General features: G+C 43.2%; 1 protein-coding gene across 1 annotated transcript in view; it reads left to right on the top strand.

Moving 5' to 3' along the window:
- Window positions 1-5,388: 5,388 nt before the first annotated feature.
- BRINP2 (BMP/retinoic acid inducible neural specific 2) overlaps window positions 5,389-16,884 on the top strand; it is a 110,537-nt gene continuing 99,041 nt past the window's right edge. Inside the window, exon 1 of the mRNA XM_017891703.1 lies at window positions 5,389-6,074. The gene's annotated coding sequence lies outside the window, so the exon portion shown is untranslated. The remainder of the gene's footprint in view (window positions 6,075-16,884) is intronic.

Raw genomic sequence — 16,884 nt, forward strand, 5'->3', positions numbered from 1 at the left:
TGTTAGAGAATCTAGTAAATAGGACAAGGCTGGAAGGAAATTGTGAGAAAAACCAAAGTTCCTAAGCATTCTTAACAGATGGAAAAGTAATAAAAGAATATCCTTGGATATGAGCTAAGTCAATCCCAGTCCAGTCAAGGGTACAACAGGGCAGATATTCAGCACCCTGCGTAAGTATTCTGAAGAATAACACCACCACCACCAAAACCCCTATAAGATCTGTTCCCAGTAGTACTCAACAATGTTGCCTTTTAAAAATGATGACAATATGCAATAAACAGTGGTAGAAAAGTGACATTGTGTATTCTGAAATCTGATATTTAACTGAACTTTCTCTCACATGATAACCAATAACTTATTTCCAAAGCGTGTCCCTCCAATGTTATTGGGTCAACGCTAACTTCAATACGAGGTGCTATGAAGACTGTGTTATTTGTAGTTCTCACTCTAGAAATATAATTCACTACTGTTCTAAAAGAGGACCCCTGCTTAAGAAACAATGACATTTTCATTCTACCTGGTGTCAATTTGTTGGCATATGTGAAAATATGTTCTTTAAAGGACAAAAACGCTTTTGCCATATATTTTACAAGGTTTAACTAATTGAATAAAGAAAATAAGCCATATTTAAGGTAATGTTAAAGTAGTGAAAGATCATTTACCACATATGCAAAGGAAAGAAGAACAAAGATAATTTATTAGTTAAGTTTTTATACCTAACTTACTTGGGAATTAACCCCAAGGCATCTTACCATGCAGCATTGCAAACTACCGTAAACTACTGTAAAAAATATGTCCCAGCTAACGACCTTTTGAAAACTCATCCTCATCATCATTGCTCTCCTAAGAGATACTGAGTCAGACGAAAATCCCATGATATCTCTTTCATTCTGTTCTCCCTAGCATAAAAAAAAAAAAACTATTATTAAACTTATTTATGCAAGGTTATTTGCCATTGGATAATTATAGTGGATGCCAGGAAAACACCCTTGATACTAGAATGTGAGAAATGGCCTGCAAGTACCTGATCATGTGTTCGTCCAATCTCTCATTTAACAGATAAGGAAATTGAGACCCATGAAATAGTGATCTATCTTCTGTGGAGCTAAGACCACAAACAAGATTTCTTTGCCCACTGATCTTCCCACTATATAGTTATGGTACACTAGGGTGCACCCATGGATAAATCACTAGGCTTTATGGACCACAGTAATTAATTCAACAAATGTTTGTGTACCTATCGTATCATAAGCATTAGGCTTAGTACAGCCAGAAGAATACTCCTACTGCTTTTGAGTAGCATATAATCTATCGTCACTTTGAAATCTTCCTTTCTAATTCTCTGAAGAGTCTTGAGTCATGTTAGAAAGCCCAAGTGAATCACTTAGGGTTGATTTTCTAATAAGTCAATATCTAGTCTTCTTAAAATGTACATTGAGTTGGGAATAGTTGGTAGTTGGTATCTCAAGTCTTTCTAGATCTCTCTCTCTCCCTCTGTAAATAAGAACCAAACAAAAGAAACTGTAGAATTTTTTTAAAGGGAATATATTATTCCAGGGTACTTGATTCCTGTAAAAATGGAAATAATGTCACATGGCCTTTTCTTAGGGAATTAAATACTTAGAGATGTGGATAAAGGTTGAAGTACATAGAAACCAGGCCATCTCTTGTGCATGATGTTTCACATTTAAATGAGATGGGGGAAAATGTTATGCATCTCGATCATCACCTTTGTGTAGAGGCATAATGATATAGTGAAATCATAGAATTGGATTCAAGACTTAACTTCATAATATTCCTATTTGGAGATAAACTTGGACCATTCTTGTCTTTAGTTCCCCATCAACAAATGGGGCCAATCATCTCTGCTCAGCGCTGCAGGTCACAGAAAATGTTTCTGACTTCCATCACCAAAGAGTAATGTTACTTGCTCTTGAATTTTATAAATATAGAATCTTAGAGTATATGCTCTTTTGTGTCTTAGTATTTTCACTCATCATTATGTCTGTGAGATTTATCCATGTAGTTCAATGTTTTACTGCCGTGTACTAGTGCATTACACAACTACATGGCATTTATTCATTCTCAGAAAATTTCTGTTCTTTAAAACACTATAAAAAGCAAGCTCCATTATCTCCAATCTTCACTTTTCTCCTGAGGTACACCTTCCTGTATTTAAGTGCCAGTGGCCTCTTTCCTCGACTATTAAAATAGATTTTGATTCCTTTCCCTCCTAGCAACATATTCTGTACACAACTACCAGGATAGATTGCTCACTGCACAATATCTCTATCCTCCCACCACACGCACGCACGTGCGCGTGCACACACACACACAATGTCTCAATCAAATTAAAGTCTATTTCCTATTTTCACTCCTCCCATAACATTCTGTCCACCTGAAATGCAACACTCTTTATTCTTCAGATTGTCCCATCTCTCCAAGCCAATCTCCTGCTGCACCTATGCAGTGAGAATTTCCATCACTTCCCTTCCTCTAGCTCCATTCCCTGGGCATTTATTTACATCTCCCCCAACATCTACATATCTACACATATACATACACTCAGGAAAGCAACAGCTATTTCCTAATACAGGGTCTTAAATTTAACATTCTTATCTGCAAAACAGGAATAATACATAGTTTTGGGGGTGGTTGTGAGGAGGAAATGAGATTATGTATGTAAAGAATGTGACACATTTTAGGCATTTAGTTGGTACTCGGTAGTGATAGTCTTTGCCACTATGACCTTATTCAGTTATTTTGGCAAGATAATAGGCTTCAGAGTCATCTTCAGGAGATTTTCTCCAGCATAGTAGTCAAAGCAAATTAAGTAATTTATATTCTTTGGTGTTTTCCCAGAGGAAATGATTACATACATCCACCAAAAGACAAGCACAAAAACATTTATAACGAGTTTACTTAAAATAGCAAAAAAAAAAAAAAACCAGAAACATCCCAAATATCCATCAGGAGCAGAATGAATAAATGCCATGTAGTCATGTACTAGAATGGGGCACAGCAATAAAACATGCAACTACATGAATAAATCTCAGAGACATAATGATGAATGAAAGAATCAAGACACAAGAGTGTATACTCCAAGATCCTATATTTACAAAATTCAAGAGCAAGTAACATTAATCTTTGGTTATGGAAGTCAGAATATAGTTATCTCTGGGGACTGGAGGGTTTTGACTAAGAAAGTTCAGGAACATGCTTCCTGGGGTGCTGGAAATAAAGTGAGTAATGGTTACATTGATGCATATATAGGTAAAGATTCATCAAACTATACACCTGTGGCCATTCTTAATGCATATTCTGCCTCTTTAAAATTTTTTACATGGCTTCAGACTTTACAGGAGAAGAAAGCACAAGCAAGTTTTCCTTTTCAAGTTGACTTCTTATCTGCCTTCACCTCTTCCCTCTCTCTTTTACAGATTTTGGAAATTTTAACTTTCTTTCCATTGAAATTAGCAATCCTTTGTTCAACCCCTCTCTCCATTTACCCACTCCCTTGTGCTATTTTAACATTTCAGGGTGTTATCACTTGGGACAAATTCAGTGGGTCTCTGTCTCTAGACATCACAAAAGTAAATAACTCAGCAGTTGGGCAGCAATATATTTAGGCTTTCAGTGGCTCACTTGGATACTTTATACTATACAGAGAGCTTAGGACCCTGTGGGACCACCATTCTCTGGCACGTTTTGTAGCTTAGGCAAACAGATACTTGCAGTATGCAGAAGGAAGTTCAAAGTTGTATAAGATACAGAGAAGAAAACATAGGTGAAAGTGATAGATGTGTGAGTCTGAGGGGATGAATAAAGAAAATTTCTAAATTTTCTTTATTCATTCAGAACTTACAGCTACTTGATGCAATTTAGCTAATCTCCATGTGTACTTCTTAAACATTCATTAAATCTCTGCATACTTTTTTTTCTAGTTCTTTACAAAATAATCTCTGATGTTGCTTTCCATTTAAGGAAACTAAATTGAAAGACTCCTCTCCCTTTCTGACTATATATTTATCTTCTTCATACTTCCCCCACCACACGACATAGCATGGATCTCCCAAGTTCCTTCCACAGCTCCAGTCCCCAGCTCTTCCCTTGAATTGGATTTTTCTTCAACTATTACTCTCTTTCCCATGCTCTTGCCAAAATCTAGTTTAGTACACTAGTTAGTGGGACATATTTCAGTTCTGTACCCTTATGAGGACATCAAAAATATATACTTCACACTTCAATGTGAAGTTAATATTTTCTTCCCTTCTCATTTCTTCCCTTTTCCCTCCACCTCCCTCCCTTTTTTCCTCCCTCCCCCTCTCTCAATTCATAGGCCCAGTAACAGCACCTGCTTCACAGAAACAAGGCTGGTCCTGTTCTTATTTCTCTAGTCTTCCTTTAAAAACTAAAAGGAGATGCACAGTCCCTCTTCCTGACACACACAGAAGTGAAAGAAGACACAGAGGGAAAACATCACAGGCAAAACAATTCCCTTTTTTGGAAGGACATTTTTAAAACTTAATCTCTCCCCAGAAACCTGAAGTTCTCCTCTTTGCCTTTGTCCTTACAGTCCTGGTGTGGGGACAGAATGTTTCCTGATTTAGCTGTCCTGGCCTCTAAATCTCTTTCACTCTCTAGCCATCTTACTGGGTTCTTGTTCTCTTTTACCTCTTTCTCCCCTTGGATCTCTGGGGTGTGTGTGTATATGTGTGTGTGTGTGTGTGTGTGTGTGTGTGTGTGTGTGTGTGTGTGTGTGTCTGTGTGTACTATTTCTCACTTGGGGGCTCATTTCTAATTAAGTAATCCAAGAAGCTAAAAAATGCACAAAACAACCAAATAAAACCTCAAATTAGATGGGAAATGGCTCAGATGGGTCCCAATCTCTGGGAGTTCTAGTTAAGCAAGCAAACAAAATGGGCTGGGACAAATGATTATTGTAACTCAGGAAGATTAGAAGAAAATGTAATTAGCTCCCCAGCTACTTCTTGTTCCCCAGCCTTCTTAGAATGTCGAACACCCTACCTGTGAATGTACCCAAGGCTTCCTTATCCACACCAAAAAGTCCCCACTGCAACGCTGGGAGGGTTAACAGAGCTGGTACCCCAGCCTGCCAGCTCACCAAAGGAGACAGCGGTGAGGCTCAGAGCCCGCCCCCTGCCAAGCCGCCCAGCCAATGGGCAACTGGGGGGAGTGTGGCGCTGTGTCCCATTGGCTGCCAACCTACGTGCATAAGAAAGAAAGAGAGAGGCAGGCAGGGCAGCAGTGTTATCTTAAGACACTCATCTGGTGTCTGAGTCTGCAGGTGACACTGCTTAGGTACAGAGCGTGGAGTCGGAGCGGGGACGCGCCGGGCTGCAGCTCTGAGATGGAATCCGCCTGCCTCGCAAGCTGCTCGCCGCTGCGCTGGCAGCGCCTACGCTGAGCTCGGAGGATCTCGTTAGGACTTGCCCAGGGATGTGCACCTGCCGTGCGCTCCGAGTCCGAGGTCAGGGGCAGGTCTGCAGGCAGCCAAGGGAGCGGTGAAGCCGGAAGACCTGTCTCTGCCCATGTGCAAGTCTGTGATTTCGGGTGAGAGAGCTGGTGGGTGAGTCTCTTTAGAGTTGGAAAGAAGGCAAAATCTTGGGTTTCTCCTCGGCGGAGGGACAGGGGGACTCCCCCAGTTGGGTCTTGCACTTTCCTTACCTCTCCCACCCCGCGTGCGCCCCGGTCCAGTGCCCAAGCCCCACTTCAAAGATGCTCTGGGAGACCGGGATCCTGGCTGCTCAGCGGGAAGGCAGCAGGCAAGTGGTCTAACGTTGGCGGCGGTGGCAGCGGCGGCGGCACCGACAGTAAAGCGGGGAGCAAGAGAATTTGAAAAGAGACATCCGCTCCCTCTCACACACTGAGGGGGAGGCATTCGCGTTTCCCCAAATGAGAAAGAGCCACAAGAAATCATGAAGTAAAAACTTTGGAAAGCTGCCACTGGAGATGTTGCACAGAAACCTGGAATCTTTTAGGAGTCTCCTCCCAGTCGTTGAAGGTTTGGGGAGCAGCTGATACAGCAAGGAGGGCTCTTGCAAGGATTCAAGGTAACAGTGCAGGGTTTCGGTGATTTTTCTCCCCTTTTTCATTGTCCTTTTTGGTGTGTCCATTGGTAAAGGGGCCGTTTTGCTCTCATACAATCCTCTTGCCCTAGTGCCTGGCAGTTGCGGGCAGAGGGAATGATGACACCTCTCTTAGTTGCTGTCTTGTGGAGCTGAGCAATGGACTTTGGGGTTGAGCGAGAGATCGCTCTGGTATTGCCTCCTGGTGTTGCATGGCTGTCACAGGGTTTGGGCACCCTGCCTGACCTATATTGCTTTTGCCTGGTTTAAGTCCTCAAAGTTAGTGCAACTCCTATTAGCTTCAGAAAATGCAATAGGGCTGCATAATTGCAGAAGATGACGAGGACTTTTGCCTGCCCAGCTGATGCTGAGAGGTTCATTATGTTTGGGAAGGACCCCAAAGAGCGGAGGTTATAATGCACGATATCTGTATTATCGTGCTCATAGAGCCCTATGGCGTGTTTCCCATGCGCATGAAGTCAGGAAAATAAAATTCCAAACAGTGAACCCTGTAGGTTGCAAATAGTCTCCCCAGAGTGGTGGCAGAAGCCCCATTGATTGAGTTGAGCCTGGCAGAGCACTGGAGACACTAGGGAAGAACATTAATGTGCTGAAAGGTGGGATGTGCTGGTATCATCTAGCAGATCTCTCTCTCAGTTTCTGTGATCATCTGGGTACACTGTCGAATGCTGCCTGTGGTGTGTGTGTGTATGTGTGCTTGTGCTCACAGCTGTATGCAGGAAGCAGGCTGCCCACAGAAGAACCAAGCATGTGCAGCACCCTGCCCAAACCACGGATGCCTGGAGTGTTCCTGCCTAGTAGGAACATGAACTTGTGAGCTGTTTTTCCAGCCCAGAGGACTTTTCTCCTCACCAAGCAGTCCCTCTGCATGTACATATTTATCCAGGGTATATAGACCTAAGCCAAATATTAACTAATATTCAAGCTAATGCACTGTAACGTGATTGAACAGACCCCTCTGTAAAGAACTGTGTGTGTGCTCTTTGCAGCCCTAGGAGCAGGGTGCTAGAAGCAGAAACAAATGTTTTGTTAGAAGGATAACAATTATAAAAGTCCAAGCTTATAGTTGGGTAATCTGGGCCTTATTCAGCAGGGAGAGTGTTATGTCAGCATAGACCAATGAAAGAGATAAAAGGTATAGTGTAAGTCAAGTATTTCTGCCTCTGTCCTTCTCCAGACACGTGCATGTTGAAGTGACTCTCTCTGACCATGGTAGCTAAAATACATGCAATGCCAGTATTAACCAAGCAACTAAAGTATTTTACCAAATCCCCTGGGGGGCAGTCTGATGACATCAGACAACAGCAAAGTGATGCTGGAGTTTGTGTGCTTTCCCTCCTGACTCACACAGTTGTGTGTATGTTATTTGTTTAAGGCATGACCCCCTGGAGTCCTCCTTCACCCAGAATAAGTTGTTTTGCAGCACTGAGGGCATGACCAAGAAATGCTGCCACAATGATCCTGTCTTATCAATATCAGAGCTGTTGCCTACTCTAGGAAAAGATGCATGCCTTGCTTTTTTGAGAAGGATATGATTTGAAAAGGCACAGAGCATGTGTATTGTGAAATGTTTGAGAGAAAGGAAGCAAATGTCACACCATAGTCTCCCCTTCTGGAGGTCAGCTGGCTCCAAAGTGTTTGACAGCTGGGCTGCAGCCATGGAGAAGACAAAGCATTCTTGACTCTTACTTCCCCTCTTCACCAAAAATGGAGCTGGCTTTGTCTCCTAGAATGGAGTGATGTGTGCTGCATTGTGGGCACAAGAAAGGAGGTGAGGAGAAAAGGGCTGGGGAAGGAGGAAGGTTCCTGCTCTGTCAGCATGGGGCTGGTCTCAAAGATGGGGAGCATCTTCTCTTTTTGGCCCTCAAAATTATCTTCTAGGTGCTCCTTTCTGGCCTCCTGACAGGTTGTTTACTGAGCAAGGCCAAAGGGCAAAGAACAACCCTGCGTCATCACCTTCTCCTGATCCCCTTTCCCAAGACACAGGCTAGCCACTGGGGAGTATCGCAGAAAAATGATACACTCCTTTGAGGCACTGTTCTGAAATCCCTCCCCAACTCACAAACAAGAGGTAATCTGGAGGGACTTGAGACATCTGCGTGGGCACTTTCTGCTGACTGGGATGCTTAGTTGAGGTTTTCTGGTTGGTGTTTTGTTTTCCCCACTGCGCAGTGTATTTTTGGCAATTCGACTCTTTCTCTTAAATAATAAGACCTTGTATACATTTTATGATGGCATCCTCTTCCAAAGGGCTGAGAGCACTTTACAAAGCTCATTTAATTAATCCTCACACAGCTTATTGTCTCATTTGTCTTTGATTACCCTAAGAAGTAAAGCTAAAATGATTTCAACCCCCTTCTTGGAAAAGGGAGGGCAGAGAACCTCAGAAAGAGGAACTGCTTTATGCAGGGTCACGCAGCACTTAAGGGACACTATGGAATGGGATGCGGGTCTCATTGCTCTTGAACAACCCCAGATTCCATGGCCTTCTTCTAAGGAATAGTTTGATTTTAGTAATTATAATCTGGTTTAGTTGTTCTGTACTTTATAAGGATGGAGATGTTACAATGACACAGGGTTTCTCCTCTGGGACTAACTTAACAGCTGTGAAGAATAAAAGTCTTATAGCCCTTTGCCCTTGCCTTCAGTGATCTTGCAGTCTAGTTAGGAAACTAGGCTCACATCTGACAAAAGGGAAATGACAATGTAGGTTCTTTTTTTTTTTTTTGAGACGGAGTCTCCCTCTCTGGAGTGCAGTGGCCGGATCTCAGCTCACTGCAGGCTCCGCCTCCCGTGTTTACGCCATTCTCGCTAGTAGCTGGGGACTACAGGCGCCCGCCACCTCGCCCGGCTAGTTTTTTGTATTTTTTAGTAGAGACGGGGTTTCACCGGGTTAGCCAGGATGGTCTCGATCTCCTGACCTCGTGATCCGCCCGTCTCGGCCTCCCAAAGTGCTCAGATTACAGGCTTGAGCCACAGCGCCCGGCCAATGTAGGTTCTAAACAGCAATTCAGTACCAGAGAATTCACAAGGCCAACCTAGTTAATCTGCGATTGATATGTACAGATAGTGAGAACTATCAGTATTCAAAGGAAGGAGAATTTGAGTTGAGCCATGAAGGATAGGTTGGGATTTGTTTGGATAGAAAGAATGAGGGAAAGGGTTCTAACTGACAGAAATAATAACTGCAGCACTGTTGGGAAGGTTGGAAACTTTGAGGCTTGCTTGATTCCTTGGGCCACCTCTTTTCTTGCATTCTGGAAATGCCATACACCTGGTTAAATTATTATTATTATTATTATTATTATTATTAAGATGGAGTCTCGTTCTGTCACCCAGGCTGGAGTGCAGTGGCGCGATCTCGGCTCACTGCAAACTCCGCCTCTCAGGTTCATGCCATTCTCCTGCCTCAGCCTCCCCAGTAGCTGGGACTACGGGCATCCACCACCACGCCCGGCTGATTTTTTGTATTTTTAGTAGAGACGGGGTTTCACCGTGTTAGCCAGGATGGTCTCGATCTCCTGACCTCGTGATCTGCCCACCTTGGCCTCCCAAAGTGCTGGGATTACAGGCATGATGGTTAAATTATTTTAAACATATATTGGTCTATAGGAAGTTGCCCTAGAACCTAGGCAGGGAGCTCTGGAATGCTGGGCATCTAATTAGACATTGAAAACTGCCTGGCCTTCCACCCATCCTCAAGTCTAATCTATATATTGTGGGAAAAGTATTGCTCAACCTCAGAGAGCTTATCAATATCATATCAAAAAATCTGAATGAGGATATTGGGGACAAGCAAGCAAATTTTAAGAGAACACACACACACACACACACACACAAAATTCTCATATTTTTGAATCAGAATCTCCTAAGACAGAGCCTTGATTTTCCTCCATTTCCTATTTCTCCACCCAAATGTTCCTCCTGGGGTTTTCTTAGAGCTGGCAAAATGCCAAACCCCTTAGGCATTTAGCACTGAGAGGAGATTTTCAATCTTAAGATTCTTGAGCATGCCCATGCACACAACCTCGTGTCTCCTCTTCTCTCTCCCTTTTAATAAAACATACGCTGTAGCAGTCACTAAGGAGGAGACCACGGAAAAGCAGGGAGGGGCGGGATGCAGTGTTGCCTGAAGCTGTACCACAGGGTACTGTGCTTGCGCAGCTGGGCAGGAGAGGGGAGAGGCAGCCTGCCAGCCTGGGCAATGCCAAGGAAGGGCCCACCAGGAGAGAGCTGTGACCAGCCAGCCACACACATTTGCTCCCACAGTGGGCATCTCTCCCAGAGGAAAGGTCAGGGCAAAGCACAGGGCCTGCGAGAGGACTGGGAACACAATCACGCTAGTCATTGGTCTTCACAAGGTTTGGGACGTTTTTCATGCTGCAGGTCACTGGTGGCTTGGATGGCCCCCATTCCAATATAGAAGAAGTTCCCACTGAGCATGAAAGTGACTTTAGGTCACTCCATAATTGCTCCCAGGTCAAAAGTAAAACTCCCAAGAACCCAGTCTGTTTGGTTGCTTAGCCCTAGGAGTTTATTCAGGGAACAGGTCTCAAAGGACATTACTTTCCCTTGAAAATCCTTCCTTGAACCTTGCTGTCACCCTTGTTTCCTGTGTTAAATGACTGTGCAGCTGGACTGTGGGCATGACGCCTTTTCTCTTTACTATTCAGAAGCATCCACTGCTATATTTGGGGGCTGAGTAGAGATCCGGGCCCAAGGGCATGTGGTTAAGAGTTGTGAATTAAAGTCTCTTCTATCTAGAAAGGAAGAGACAGACAGCTGAATTATGCTTCAAACTGGGGGCTACGGTGAACCAATCTCGTCTGACCAATTAGGATGCAGGTCAGCCCCTCTTTAAATTGTCACTCTGTCATGGAGAGAGAAGTAAAGTTGAGTAGCATTAACACAGCATGGAATCATCGTCAGCCAGTCCCATTATTCCTCTTACTGAGGCTCACATGAAATGCAAATATTTCTGGAATTCTGGATTGGGCAAAGGGAGAAGAAAATTTGATACCTTACAGGACTAAGCTCTAGGCACTTGCCAATATGATAGCATATTGGCATCATGTGGGGCTTGAGCACTTGAAATGTATGCTGTAAATATAAAATAGGCATTGGGTTTTGAATACTTTGTTTGAAAAAAAAAGCAATGTAAAATATCTCATCAATATTTTAATCTTCATTACATGTTAAAAGATAATATTCTGAATATATTGAGTTAAATCAAGTATATTAACATTAGTTTCACTCATTTCTTTTTTACTTTTAATGTGGCTACTAGAAAAGTTAAAATTATGTAAGTGGCTGGGATTATTATTATTATTATTTTTGGATAGTGTTAGCAAAGGCCTTGCAAAGTAGTGACAGGTTAATGGGGAAAAGGCGCGGAGGCATGAAATAGGAGGGGTTAGAGACATAAAAAGAGAAAGAACGTGGAGGGAGGGGTCAGGAGCAGCCCAGAGCCAGCCTTAAGGCATGTATTTCTAAAATTTCAAGTCAAGAAGGGCACAAATAGCATAGACCAACCTATATTTATTTGAAGAGGGACATTGTTAACTGTAATTAAGCCCACCCAAAGCCTCTCGGAAGCACTGCAGCTCTTAGCTCACATACAAAGAATGAACCGGTGGGTGGCTTGGTAATTTTATCTTAATATTTTCAAGTTTTTAAATGACAGTAGAAATAACCAAGTAACTAATCTTTAGGGTCTTACTCCAAAGTGTGAGGACACAATAGTGGGATCAGCTGGGTATGTTTGTCTTTCAAATTCCCTCCTTTCTTCTCATCTCTACCACGTTATGATCATTCCTTGTGAGAGCTTTTTGTTTTCATATCAGATATGTTGACAGTGTGGTGGGGAGAAAGAAAGGCATGGCCATGTATTAAAGATTATTTTGTGAAATAATTAGCTGGGTGTGGTGGTGCAAGTCTGTAATTCCAGCTGCTTGGGAGACTGAGGCAGGAGAATCACTTGGACTCAGGAGGTGGAGGTTGCAGTGAGCTGAGATTGCGCCACTGCACTACAGCCTGGGCAACAGAGCGAGACTCTTTCTAAACAAAACAAAACAACAACAATAACAAAATTTGTGGACTAAGAAGAAGAATGGGAAGAATACACAATAATTGAAGTTTTTAAAATTACAGATTTGAATATTATAACTCATTCATTGTCATTATTGTCATTCACTGCAATAAGTTTGGCCACAACTTGAACTCATATTTGCTTATCATTCTATAGTTCACAAAAGGTTTTCACAAGCTTTCTCTCACTTGATTCTCATTCAAGGTTTTTCATAACCTGCCCCAAATTACCTCTGTTACTGTATTTTCTAATCCTTCTTTATTTACTTCATTCAATCTTGCTTAATCAAACTACTCTACTTACTGTTCGTACATGTTAACCACATAAAAGAGGGATTATTACCTCTTTTATTTTCAGTTTTATCATCTATAAAAGTAAAAAATAATAGCACTAGATCTCTCAATGGGTTATTCTAAATGTTAAGTGAGATAAAATAGGTAAGGTGCCAAACATAGTTTCAGGCACATTGTAGATACTCAACAAATGTTAATACTCTTTCTTACTAAAGGCCTTCACTTTGACATTACCAAGATTAAAATCCAAAGCTAAACTCAGTATGCACCAGTTCACATCCCAAACTATTCCTTTCCCCAAATTCCGGCTTTGGTTAAAGGTACCAAAATCCACCTGACTTCCAGAGGGATAATGAAAAAATGTAAATTGTCCTGGGCTCTGCTTTCTCTCACACTGCCCCTACATGCAATGAATCCTCCAGGCTTGACAGGGTCGACCGCATAATGATTTCTCAAAGCCATCCTCTCCTCCTCACCCCTCCTGCCACTCTCTGATGCCAGGCTCTCATCCTTCTCTCCAGCATCTTCCCAGGACTTGATCTCCTTATCTCTTCCCTTGAAGGCTAGCCAGTCCAGTCTCTTCCCTGCAGCCAGGATGATCTTTCAAAATGGTAAATTTGACCATGCTTTTCCTCTTACTGTCATTCTCCAGCGACTCCCCACTACTGTCAGAATAACAAGTTGCTTAGCATAACAAACAGGCGCTCCTTCATGAGCTGGTCCAATAACCTCTCTGTGCATCTTTCCTACATCCTGCTTCTCACAGCAGCCACTTCAAACACCAGGCAACTCCCTCAGCACTCTGGAGCCTTAGAGGTCTTGAGTTGTTTTCATGCAGAATCTTTCCCTGTCCTATTCTCTGCTTCTTGAAGGGTTACTGAGCTTCAAGACTCTGTAAATAGTATCCCTCTGCGAAGTCTTCTCTGAGACTCTGGGACAGAATTAATTGCCTCCCCCTCTAAACTCCTACACATCTTGTTCAAATTCTGTTTTTGCTCTGTACTCACCACACCATTCTGACTTGTTGATATGGCCATCTCCTGCACTAAGCAGCAGGGCTGAGATCGAGACTCTAAGACATACTTCTCTGAAAATATTTATTGAGTATATTATTAAGAGTGTGTAGTGCTGGGTCATATTCCTAGGCATTGAGGATTCAGCAAACAGCAACACAGATAAAAGATCTGCCCTCAAGTTGCGTCCATTCTAGACAGAAGATATGATTATAGTCATGATAATCATGGTTATTATGGACATTGCCGATAATAGCTAACACTTTAATAGTACTTAAGTGTCAGGCAGACACCGTACTAAAGTTTTACACAAATAAACTCATTTGATCCTGTAAGGTAAGCAGGTTTATTATTTTATAGATGATGAGTTGAAAGTCCAGAGAGGTTAAGTAACTTGCCCAAGGCCACACAGCTAGTAACTAGGAGAGCTGGCATTATAATCAAGTGTAGACACCGAGTCCACATTCTTTATTACTATGGTATCCAGAAAAATAACAATATAAACAAATAATTTCAAGTGCTGATAATGAAGAAGATAAAATAGAGTATTGTCAGAGAGAGTGACTGAGGCATTGGTCAGGGAAAGTCTCTAAGAGAAAGTAACGTTCAAATTGAGGTGTAATTTGTCAGTTGAGAAAAGTAGAAATTCTAGAGTTGGATCTGGGAATCTAAAGAGGAGAAAAATTGTTTCTTCTATGTAACCAAGACACCAGCTGCTGTGATGTTCACCTCTCACTGCTGCAGGTACCACACTCAAGCCTGGGTGGTCTTGGGGTACAGCAAATAGCCCAAATGTTCCCAAACCTATCCCCTATAAATCTACTTGTCCCTCCTGTTCTTTTGGGTTAAGACATATCTCAGAAGGTGTCCAGTATGGAGCATCCTACAAGGGTGGGAAGCATGGTACACACACACGCTCTCACACACACACAGCTATTTTGCTGAATCACTTTATTTCACTTCTCTCCTGTGAACAACGTGTCACTCAGAACCTTAGCAAAGTGACAGACAGAGGCAGAGCAAAAGGGCTGGGGACAACCCAGAGGCATGAGTAAAAGGGGAAAAGACAATTACTTTTTAACAAGATGGGAAGTGAATTGAACTGGAGGGAGAAATAGGAATTTGATCAAGGAAGGGTGTGCGGAGGGGGTTGATTCTGAGATGCTGGCAGTATTCTGTTTCTTGACCTAAGGGCAGGTTTGCTCCAAAATTTTATATCTATACACACACATCTATACACACATACATACATATGTATTCACATACACGCACACCCTGTATATACACAAGCATGCATCTCTACCTTCTGAATGAATATCTCTTATAATAAAAGGTTAAAGAAATTATTTGATGAGCAGATGAAATGGGTGGGACAAGTTCATACATATTTAATATACTCCCAATGCCTATTTTATGATAAAAATTATACTAGGTTCATGTTTACTTATATTATCTCATTTAATTTTTATTACAACCTTATGAAGTATCATTTCTGTTTTGCATATGGAAACTGAGGAAGGCAAAGAATAGAGGAGCAACCAACATTTAGACTCTGGGCTCTTGCCCCTGCACCATGCCCTCTGCCTTCCACCCTGGGTGGCTCTGAGGGTCAATGGGGTGGGTGACTTTTGGGTGAAACAAACCCGGGCATCAATCTGGTCATGGTCACTTACCCACTGTGTGACCTCAGCTATGTGTGACCTGTACCAGCCTCAGTATCCCCACCTAGTAAAATGGATATTACACCTTACGTTGCACAAAAACTGTAAAGATTAAAGACAATGATTGACCAATAGCAGAGTTGAGCATTCTTAAGCTTGAAAGAAAAGGTTTCCCTGAATTATACAAGGACATATTCACAGTGGTTTTCATCTCTCAAAAAAGCAGTGGAAGACTTTAATCAACAAACCCTTACCTGGAAGTCCAATATATAAAGCAGATAAAAGGGCAGCTCTCTGGTTGGAGCAGGCCTAGGGGGGTCTGGAGCTCTGCCACCTGTTTCTTCTCTTTCCTCATCCACAGGTGTTCGCCAGGGCAACTCCTTGGAACCTAAAAGTATTCAAAACACATTGAAAACCGCTGCAGAAGTCCTTTGACAAGCAAAACTTGTGATTCATTTAAAATCACAGGTGATATATTAAAACTGATTTTAAAATATAAGACTTTCACTAACCCAGATACATCTGAGAAGTTCTGTGAGACTACGACCAATCACTGTTTTTCTCCCTTCTTCTCAGTAATTGAAAATGCAAGGAGTTCAATGTCTATGAATAAGCACCTGCTGTGTGCCAGGCACTGTACTAGATGCTGAGAGTATGCACTGTAAGATCTCTTTCAAGTCTAACAACTCTCTATGAAGTAGATACTATTATTCTCGTTTTGAAGATGAAAAAATAAAATTGGTACAGAGAGGTTAAGTCAATTACCCAAGATCTCACACCTAGTGAGTAGTGGAGTTGGGATTCAAACCCGCGTTGCAGGATGAATTAGAAAGCCAGAATTCTGCCATCAACTCCTGCAGCCTCTTCAACAGTGGATTGGGAGGAATGCTGCCTCGCTCAAAGTTTCGTACTTTTTCCCAATACTCCTCAGTTGTGATTTTCTTTTTCTTCTGTTTTCATTAGGGCACCCAGGTCTCCCAGAACGAAGGCAGCGGTCCTCCCTCGCAGGGAGCCCCAGCCCAGGGAGGGCAGAGCATCAGGCCCAGCTGCAGCCGGGAGCTGGTGACTGGGGCCTGCCCTGTCCCTCACTCGGCTTTATGCCCCATCCCCACCACGAGGCTGCCGGGCTGAGAGCGCGGAGACTCCTGCTGGGCTGTAGTCTGGCAGCTCGGGGGACTGGGTTTACTGGAAGAGTGTGAGGTGGGGATGCAGAGGGAAGCCCTTGAAATCCCCTTGAGACATAGAAATACCTAAGCACTCAGTGAGGACTGTGGGGGCAGCTAATGTCTGCCTCCCCCCCACTCGGTGTTCAGCCATTTATCATCAATACGTCGTTAGGCAGGAGCAGGGGCAGGTGGCTGACTGGTGTGCCGGCGGGTGGCGTGGTCTTGGGAGGCGCCCTGCACACGCCTCTTCTTTCCGAAATCTCCGACCTTTGGGATTTGAGTCGCGAGGGACGGCGGAGCAAGGGCAGCCTCCTCCGGAAGCCTCGGGGCACTAGAGACCCCTAGAGGCGAAAAGCTGTGTTACAAGCCCCTGGCAGCGGAGGCGCAGGCGAGATTCTTGCCCCGGAGGTTGCCGAGGAGTGACCGGTACCCTTCTAAAACCCTTACCTGTAAGTACACTCCCTCAAGCTCGAAAGGGACAGCAGGGGACCCGTGTGTGTGCGCGCGTGTGCGGAAAAGAAGTGGGGAGGGACAGTTACATTTGCAGAAGCAA

This window comes from Rhinopithecus bieti, unplaced genomic scaffold, assembly GCF_001698545.2.
Source record: "Rhinopithecus bieti isolate Rb0 unplaced genomic scaffold, ASM169854v2 scaffold_20101, whole genome shotgun sequence".
In the NCBI taxonomy this organism is placed as follows: domain Eukaryota; kingdom Metazoa; phylum Chordata; class Mammalia; order Primates; family Cercopithecidae; genus Rhinopithecus; species Rhinopithecus bieti.